General features: G+C 44.2%; 1 long non-coding RNA gene across 2 annotated transcripts; it reads left to right on the top strand.

Moving 5' to 3' along the window:
- The first annotated feature begins 5,496 nt into the window (after positions 1 to 5,496).
- LOC149350070 (uncharacterized) lies at positions 5,497 to 9,395 on the top strand. Of its 2 annotated transcripts, none has more exons than XR_016290212.1 (3): positions 5,497 to 5,795; positions 7,038 to 7,095; positions 9,211 to 9,395. It is a non-coding gene; the product is annotated as an uncharacterized LOC149350070 (long non-coding RNA). The 2 variants fall into 2 exon arrangements; XR_016290211.1 differs by having other exon boundaries at positions 7,035 to 7,095.
- The last annotated feature ends 910 nt before the right edge of the window (positions 9,396 to 10,305 follow it).

Genomic DNA, 10,305 nt, shown 5'->3' with positions numbered 1-10,305 from the left:
AACATTAACAACAGTTACTAACACCTAGCTCCAATTTTGTACACAGCAATGCGCAAGGAAAGCAATGATTTATTTTCAAAATGTATGGTAGAAAGCAAATTTTATCTGCTTATGAACGCACAGTATACTCGCGAGATCACTTGAACTAGTCTCCTGTAAAATGTTGCTCTTTCTTATCAATCTGGAATGGGCAGAGTGTTCCAAACCTAAAAGTGAAAGCTAATACAATGCAGAAATCGCGTCTTCTTTAAAAGCTTGGTTACTTTTAGCTGGGACGCCCTGTATATATATATATATATATATATAGTCAACAGCCCCAGAATGTAAGGAACGAACACAGGTGATTTATTTATTGAAGCGAAAAGCTCCACTACGAGGGTCGGAGCCGAGCTTCCAGTATGCAGTTAAACCGAATGGCGAGTTCTCCGCATGCGCGAAACCGAGTGACGTCACGCGCGGCGCAGGTGGCCGCAGCCATCGTCGCCGCCGCCACGTCACTACTAAAGTGTCGAGGCTGGCAATCGAACCAGGGCTACCACTCCAGACGCTACCACTCCGCAACGAATGCTCAAGGTTTGAGCATGAATAAAGGCGCATCTTGTGAATGCATGGGTTTCATGAATAAAATGAAAGGAATAAAAAATAAGGGAAAAATTAAAAAAACAATTAAAAAGAAAAGAATGCGAAATAAAAAATGAAACGAAAAAAAATTAACATAAAGAAAAGCAATACAACAATACAACTAAGAACAGGAAGGAAAACAAAAAATAAAATGGAAAAAATAAAATGAAAAATTTAAACATAAGGAAACAATAAATAATAAGGAAAAACAAAACAAAAATAAAGAAAGAAAAACAATAAAATAATAAAAGAAACAGAAATAAAAAAAATGAAATGAAATAAATAAAATATCAAAAATAAAAAATAACTATGAGACAAACAGTGCGCCAGGAAACGCTATCGCCATGCAGCACTTTAGAGAGCCAAAGTGCAAGGCACAGAGGTGAGCGGCTGTCAATCATCCGCGCATCGTCCTTTTGTCGACGGCGCGGGTGGCGCCGCTGTCAGTGTTCGCCTTTGGGCGTCTCCCTGAACAAAGGCATGGGCCCCTGCCCGGCTTCCTGAAGGGCCATCTGCTGACGGCTGCGTTTGGTTAGCTGCGCGTCCAATGGTGGGTGAGGAGGTGACCTGAGGAAAAGACCCCTTCGGGAGTGACTCAGCCGAGGAAGACGCTGGAGACGGGAGCGCCGTTAATGAGTGCCCGATTTCGACGAAATGGCAAAGCCAGCCAATGAGCGCCGTTGGCTTCATCCAAAGGCGGTGCCAAAGACTGAGTCCCAGTGATTGGACGAAAAGGGCGGGAAGACAACAACGCGAGGGGCTATTTAAAGCGCCCGACATGTTCATCGAACAGCGATTTCCTGAGACTCTTCTAAGCTTTTACTTTGTTTGTCTCTATTTGTAAATAATATTGTAGATATGTGAATACAGTTTTTCTCCCTTGCTTCTCCTACTCCCTGTCTCCGGCCCACGTTCCTTCCTCCATCGGCACAGCGGCGGTGCTCCTGGACAAGATGCCTGGTGAAACCCGCTACTAGCCCAGCAAAATATATCAGCGGCGGACGTAAAACCGTAAAACGGCAAAACTTGTAATACCTAGAAGCACAATTCGAAACATTTTTGTATAACGGGTCCATACCTCTGGATTGTAAAGATGAGATTTCCCATGGTCAAAGGTGTCTACCATTCATATTAACAAGAATGCAAGAGCTGAATTACTACTATCCAACATTAAAATATCATTAAACTGCAAGATCAAATGGCCCCAGTTGAAGGACTCGCCCCGCCGCGGTGGCTCAGTGGTTACGGCGCTCGGCTGCTGACCCGAAAGACGCGGGTTCGATCCCGGCCGCGGCGGCCGAATTTCGATGAAGGCGAAATTCTAGAGGCCCGTGTGCAGTGCAATGTTAGTGCACGGTAAAGAACCCCAGGTGGTCGAAATTTCCGGAGCCCTTCAATGCGGCGTCCCTCATAGCCTGAGTTGCTTTGGGACGTTAAACCCCAATAAACAAACAAATAAACGAGCTGAAGGACTCATTGCGCTTCTGCAAGTTACAGTGGTTCTCGTTAAGCTGGTCCCAACAAGACAAGATCCCAGTTCTTTGAACAACACTTCAACAAACCTTGTTAACAGGAGCACAAGGTTGGCAGTGTACAATGTGCCATGAAATTGCGGCCGACCATGCGCACGTCGAGGGCCTCATTCCAATAGCAATTAACATACACATATATCGACACAGTAGCAAGATTTATTACAACGAACAAAAGGTTTTACTTGCTACTAACCAATACCAACTTGCCGATTTTGAGTCTCTTTGTGACACTTATGGCCAAGTGAAACATGCCTTGAGAATTACTTCTGCTTATATGCATTGCTTACAAAGTGACTTATTATTCCGAAAGTTGGCTTAGAACTGAAGAAAGCATATCAGTTTGAGTAGTTTAGACTCACAAACAAGGAATGAAAACATGGGAAATAAGCTGCAACCAACCAATTTATTTCCGGGTTGAAGCACCGTACACAGGAAGAAATTAATAGTTATTAGGATGCCTTCAATGCAAAGCAATACTGCAACTAAATTAAAAATTCAAAAGACAAGCCAATTATGAAAGTTGTTCATGTGCCATCATGTCTATGCTATAATAACCAGTACCCTAATCTCTTAAAAGGCGTTCAATCTCGCAGGTAAGTGAATGTCTCTTCAAAGGGGGGTATACTCAATTGCCATGCCATCTAGCATGACCTACTGACAGAGTTAAGTATTCCCACAGAACAACACTGCAGTGCACCAATTGTCTGGAATGTCTTTTCTGCCACCCATGCTTTCTAACACAAAAAGTGTGTGGATTCAGGCAAGACAGCTTGAGAGAAGTGGTACAAAACAATTAAGGATCCCAAACCTGCTGGCCACCTTTTTGACGTTAATTGTGGAATATATTGTGCGCTTAGGGCACAACTGCTGTTAGCTTCAGTGCATAGGGCACACTTTGTCGTGAAGTTTCCATTTTGCCTTAATAGTAGAATGAAACTTTGGTCACTGACCATGTCGAACACGTTGGTTGACATTTCAGAACCCTAACAGGTTGCTCGTTCAAAATGAAGGACCGCTCATGAAAAAGCAGCTCCTTAACTAATCAGGGCAATGACTCTGCATAAGCCTGGTAAAGGTTTCATTTTGTTCTGTTGACTGTCTTCAGCATCGTCTACATTATCAAAGATTCCAGGTGCAGCCATGCTTGAGCTGTTTGTAATGCAGCATCTCGCTCCACCTTCACTATCCACCCCTATATTCGTCCCCTTCCCCAGTGGTGAGTAGCATATGTGAAGACATTTTTTTCCAGCCGACTTTACCTCTCCTGACATCAAACCATTCCCTCTTACGAGGAATCTTGCTGCATTGAAAGGAGCTGCCTGTTGCTTCTGAAGATGCATTACTGTTGTCCTACAGCAAAGGAATTGTAGGGCTGCGCATGACAAATTTTGTTTCGCCTCTCCCAGTTTGGTGCGTAGTAGCATCACACGACTGATGTAGCTGCGTATATGCTTTTGGTAAGTGCTATGTGCTCAATTTCAGACAAAATTAATGAGATTGAGCGCCTTTTCAAACAATGAAATTAAATAGCATTATTGAGAGCCTTTTTATATTTCAATGAAATAATGTACCTGCCACTCTACACCGTACATTCGTGAGATGCTTTTATATCAAGTCCGTGAAGTCTGCACGCAAGCACACTTGATAGATAATGTTCCCAAAGCAAAAGATGAGTGCCTCAGAGCATGCTAATGAGGTATATGTCCTATTCAGATTAAGTGAAACGTCAAAACTCTGAAATATATGCTTCTGTTGTCAGTGGACTTTTAGCTGTGTTTGTTCTGTTTTTTTTTTAAGTACTGGCAGGAAACAATATCTCTCTATTTTGCATTTTCATTTGACGGTTTTGATAAGACATTATACGCGTTCAAAGCGTTGTGCTTGACGCGATTCGTGGTCGCGTTTCGAGTGCGGCCGATTGCGAACGTAACCCTCGATTCCTAAAATGTTTAACGGATTGCCTTCCTAGGCATGATCTTTTTCGCAGCTAACACTCGCTGTGTAAGGCCCCGCTTGAGGAGACCGTTTTCCAGCACGCATTACACCGCAGCACCCCGCGCGATACACCACCGAAGACGATACGTTAACGTTAAACTTTCCAGTGCCACTGATGCGTTGAGGTTGCAATCGAGAGCCAGCCGTTTCTCCGCCAATTCCTCCCTCCGTGACGCTGATCGCTTCTCACAAGTGAGGAATCACCGCATGTGGCGATAATTGGACGCAACATGCTGCGCGATGGCTTCGGGCGATGAGCCATCGCTTCATGCAGTATAATTACCGCGGCACTCTCACTTCCGTGACGACCGGCCCACAGGGTCTTTCGCGTCGCATTCAGCACCATCACTCAGCTAATGTGTGTGGCGTATACGCCGAGACCGCCGCCGCAACGCATTTCACCGTCCATCTCTACGGCGCTAACGTACGTACATGCAACGCGTACGCACCTACGCGCATCAGCTCGGCTTCAGGCACGACTTTAGGGGATCGGTGTTTTTTTTGTACTTGGAGGCAAATAGCAGACGACAATATCCATTTCTTTTTATGCTTTTTTCTTTCAATTTCGCCATCCCATACTGTTTTTACATACTTTCGCACCGCCCCGATTTACACGTCACGGGTACGCCCTGCTCTGGACGGATTGGCGAATATCGAGAATCGGGCCCATGGAAGAACCCACGGAGAAAAAAAAAACTGAGGAGGGACCGTCCGGCAACAGCCTTGAAGCCTAGCCTTAACAAGCAAAAATCTAGTAAGAAAATAAAGTTTGTCTGCCCGTGATCACGCCATGTAATAGCGTGCGGTAAAATCTAGCCCCGCTGCACGCGCGCATGAGCGGATTACCGCGGTAAACCAACGGTAAACTAACCTCCTTGCTGTAGACTGGACTCCCGCGCCACAAGCCGCGCATACACGCGAACTAAAATATACCAGAACCAAAACATAAAGGAGTGACTGGGAGAGAGAAAAAAATGAGGGCGAAAACGGCTTTATAAACACTCGGCTCGAGTACGCTGGCCGCGTGACCTTACGCTCCATCCTTAGCTCGCTATTCGAGCAGCATGTCTGACAGTGTGGCGGAAGTCACGCGCTTTCGCAAGGACAACTCTTATTTATTCTTATTTAATATCTTGCGGAATTGCCTGCTGCGCAAGCGCAAGCGCGCCGAGTCAACGGCCAAGAGGGGGAAGGCAGAACGAAGCGGGCTTCAAAAAATAAAATGTGACCGCTCCTCCTGGTTTATCCATTGATTTTAGTTTCGGTTTCGAATTTATGGATTTGTTATTTGCTTGTGGATTGGCTCTTTGTGTCACGTGCTTGCTATCTATAAATACATGAGCGCATCGCAGACATTCGCTCTTTGGTAACAATTCGTCGAGACTCTTTCTTTTGTCTAACAGCGTGAGGATGGGTTAGGTTAAACCCGCAGTTTGGGTCCATAATGTAATCGGACAAAATCAATGTGTGGAAAGAGTAATCGGCTCTTCACGTAGTGTAACACAAGCTGCTGGTATGTTTTGCCATTAGTAGAATGGGAAATTTTTCTTGTACAGCCGATTTTAGCTTTTCTGCGTCGTTTCGTAGTGGCCCAGGCCGCTCCTGAAGAAGTCGCTGGTCCTGGAGTGCCCGACGGATGCTGAAATTGTGAGTTGTATCTCATTCACTTCAATGTTATCGCATTTCGATAGTGACATTGCAGACCATGCAGTGACAGGAACTGTTTCTACGACATTCTCGTGTATGACTTTGAGATGGACGTCTGCCATAATTGCGTCGTATATGGCAGCAGCAAAAGGAAATTGCAAATAAGATTGTGTGTTCTAGCTTTTGTCAAAGCGACGACGGAAAGTGGTTTCAAATCCTCATTGAGATAGAAATTATTGCATTCATTGCGAAAGCGAAATCGTGTGTGGCGCTATTTGCTTAATTGCGTAGTTGAGGCCCACTGCGTCATGAGAGTTCTACTACGTCGTATGTTTGCGAGGGAGGCGCTTGCCCTCCATTCTGGCACGAAATTTGGGGAGGCCAAGCACTGGTTTGAGCTTCGGGGAGTCCGAGGAGTCGTATTGAACGTCAGTGACTGTTTCAGGAGGGAGAGCCTCCATATTGACTTGGCACTCGGGGAGGCCGAGTCGCCATATTGGATTACCTGCCACCTTGACGGCCATTTTTAGTTTTCAGTTCAATTTTTGTACGTGATGGACAATGCGTGAACTGAAATTAATATTCGGTTTGCTGTAAGACTTTTGAACATTACTGTTGATTTTTTATTCGCAAATGTATAATGTTGTTTATATAGCTTTGTTTCAAGTGCTAGAAGCAGTGCGGTGCAAATTTATTATTATTCCCTTGATCATGCACATGTATGGAACGTTATAGAATAAGTTTTTTTTGCTGTATAATCTTTTCTGATAAGCAACCAATTACTGCTTTGTAATTTGCTTTGCTTTGTAACATTTGTAATTTGTAACATTTGCTTTGTAACATTTTTTTTATATGCAAAATTGTGCTAGATCTTGTCCTCCTCACTTAATGTTGCATTGATTTGTTGTGCAGTATGTGGGATTGCGAGGTTTTGTTTCTTGAATTGCACCATTAATAAGCAATGTGTGAATCTGTTGGCAAAGGTAGATACAATGTTTATCGCACCTAGCTTGATATTCCTGACAAGGAGAGTAAATGAATGAGATACAATGCCCGCGCACATTTAATATCGTGTTTTATGTTTTTTCTTCAAAAAATATGTGCCTATTCTGTGTATATGAATGCCTGTGAGCAATTTCTGTTATTTCTGTCTTTTGGTATGCAAGTATTGAGTGATTGCCCGTTATCTGATAATCTGCTTTCTGTTGCCAACTTCCTTGCACCCGAATATTTTGTTAGCAGATCACCCAGGACTAGCACTGAGCCCGCGTGCCCGTCAGTTCACCCAAAGGCCCTAAAGGTGAGACTCGTCTGTTTTATCCCGAGTTCTGCTCAAAAGCTCGGTGCAGTTTGACAGAAAAGAATGCGCGGAGTATGTTTTTGTATATCTTTTTGTCAGCCCAGCCCAACGTAACTCTAGGTCACGTAACAACAACAGTCCACTTGAACTGTTTGTGCGATGAGTTTCGCACGCGGTACAATTTTTTGTGGTCCTGCTGCTAGGAAAGTGTGTAGAGTAGTGACTTAATGGTTCATTTTTCAATTGTGTTGCTGTGAATCCATAACGGTGCCATGTTCCGAAACAGATCGACTAATTGCGGCAAGATAAGCGATTACGCTTTGGTGTCTGCAGCACGAAAACATGTTCTTCTAAGTTTACATTCGTTTCGGAAAACAGCACTTGCAAAACTGACAGGCAGTTTTCTCGTATGCACGGACCTTCCCGATTTTTGCTCCTGTTTTGATATGTGAACTGCTCGAGAATATTCAGTTGTATTTGCTGCGAATTCTTATTACAGTTTTCTGCTTCAAAATGAAAAATTTGATGTTGGCATGCACTTAGCACAGAATATAAATACTTTGGAGAATAAACATAAGGGTAACCACCTGTAATAAAGAGCTGGACTTCGTGAAAGCAGCTTTCTCGAACAGGGTAGGGAAATCTGTTTTCAATGAAGCTTTTGCAGCTTCCTTACTTTTTTCTGTGAATAGGTCGTGTATACTGTCCATTACTATCGCTACTATGTTTCTCACTTCGGCCATCGGGAATTCGAAATGAGTAGCTTGCTGGACACCCTGTTCTAATACTCTTTGTGGTGTGCTTCAGGTCGCCTGCATAGAAATATTTAACACAGGTTTGCATTTAACGGCTACTCGGCTCTTTTTTGTAGGCAGGTTTTTTTTATTCCATCCATACCGCAAGAAAACTCGACTTGAGCTTGTGGAGAGGTATTGGTTTGAGTGGGGTTGGATTTGCCTTTTATGTGCAATAAGGGTAGCAGCAATGCACTCCACTGGGAGCACTTCATCCAATGCAAGCAGACTCTGCTTTAGTTGGCACCCAGATCGCAACGGCTTTTGCTAAGTGCAACGTGAACATCATTGCTAAAAGCTAGCTGCAATTTTGTACACAGCAAAGCGCAAGGAAACCGGTGATTTATTTTCAGAATGCATGGTACAAAACAAATTTTATCTGCTTATGAATGCACCGTATACTCGCGAGATCACCAAAACTAGACTCCTGGAAAATGTTGCTCCTTCTTATCATTCTGGAAAGGGCAGTGTGTTCCAAACCTAAAAATGAAAGTTGAATGCAACGCGGAAATCGCGTATTCCGACTAAGCTCATCCCCAGTGAGCTGCTTTGTTTCATGTTGCCCCTCGCCCGCATGGCTTTGCTGAGCGTATCTCAGTACCGGCCGGCATTTTTTAATTATTTTTCTAGCCTACGTGGCCAGGGTTGCTGCTCTTTCTTGGGAGTGATGTAACACACCCTGGCGCTCAGAAACCAAAACCAAAAATCGCTCAGTATAAATAACACGGTAATACATTATTAATTGTTGCACATATGATTCGCGCAGCATGTATCATATTCCCTGGAGCAATACGCAATGTTTGAAACAAAGGCGCCACCCAAAAGTTTGGTGTCTCCCCCCTTTCAGGTCTTTGGTTTAGCATATGGAGCTTGTGACCTCCTGTGTGCCAGCATCAGAAGCTGCAAAAAGGTATGCGGCAGTGTTGTCGGTTGGCCAAGCCTAACTGCCTCGACTTGAGGCTGATAATTTGATTCTCTTAATTAGTACTGGTCTGACCCAGTGAAGCCCTTTCGTTGTTTGTCCTGACTGTTTTCATTCTCTTGAGCTGTGCTTTGTACACACTTTTCTTGTATTTTCGGCACATCTTGAACAATGCTGCTTTTGTCCTTTTTTGATTATCTTTCTAATGTCCATGCGCAAGGCCGCTGCAGGAGTGCGTAGGCTGCTGCGACAGTCTGTTGGGAGATGTCCTCATCTTTTGTTTTCTCCTGCATGCATTCAGTTTTTATGCGTTTGATTTTGGGTTCCCCTTGATGGACTATTAGTTGCATTTAACTATCCTGAGCTTGCACAATTGTTTTCTCTTTTCATGGCATCTAGCCCTGCATATGACCGACACTAGTGGAGGGACTGCAGCTACCAACCTGGAATGGCGTGGCATTCTCTGGTCCAAGGCTAATGGCTCAAGAACGTGCTCACAAGTCTGCACCTTGGCCTATAAGCAGAGCGACAGTAGACCAGTGTCGGCCAGAATTTCTGTGCCAAATAAAGTATTCCTACCAACATCTCTTGTCAGTAATTAATAAAGCGTATAGATTATTGACTTCTCTGGCCCTATAGAGAAACCATGTTACAAACCATTGGGTTTTTTGAGACCATACCTAGCCACCACTGTTTCCTGTGCAGAGCCGCATATTGCCTTACTGTTTATGCCCTTGCAGCAGAAAATGTTGCGCAAAGTTGAGAGAAATTTCACCAAGCTGCTCCGAGACTACCGCTGAAACGGTACTGCAGCCCAATGATGTGAATCGGGTAACGAATAGGATTGTTTATGGGCATTGCACTTGTCTACTTTTAATGCGTAGCAGGGGAGAGTTTTCAACTTTTTTACAGGTAGGTAGTGCCTTTTCAAATTGCACCATGCCTTTATATGGGATGTTTCTACCTACCCTGCCATCCCATTCAGCACTTGAGCACTAATGTTGATAGGGAAGCTCTAGCTGAATACTATAATCGGGGTGTTATTAATTGGTCTTTGTAGGCATTTGAGAAAACTGCAACAGTCCTAGCACTACTGGGATTCCAACCATCTGCACACGAGGCCTATTCTCTAGCACTTGGCTCTCCCTGGCAGTTGTTAAAATTATCACCCTAAACAGCACTCTGAAAGAGCCTAAGGAAAACTCTTCCACGGTAATTCATGCCATACAACATGACATGGAAATCGGGACGTGGCTAGTTTATCCATTGCCTTCAGGTTCAAGACATCCGTGAATTTCTACATGGTGGCTTCAGCATGTTGCACTGGCATACTAGTACATTTCTCCTAAAGGCACTTCTGGAGTGGGAGCTTCACTACGGACCTCGGGCTTTCTTTGCGGCTTTTGTAGTCTTCACCTTCAAGCAATTTCGAGGTCAAACCACAGTAGAGCCATGGTGTGGCTATGGTGCTACACCAAAGTGGCCCGTAAGATC

The sequence above is a fragment of the Amblyomma mixtum genome, chromosome 3, assembly GCF_055824585.1.
Source record: "Amblyomma mixtum isolate Tamu chromosome 3, ASM5582458v1, whole genome shotgun sequence".
NCBI classification, from domain to species: Eukaryota; Metazoa; Arthropoda; class Arachnida; order Ixodida; family Ixodidae; genus Amblyomma; species Amblyomma mixtum.
The sequence above is the reverse complement of the archived record's forward strand: the minus strand, read 5'-3'. Positions and strand labels throughout refer to the sequence as shown.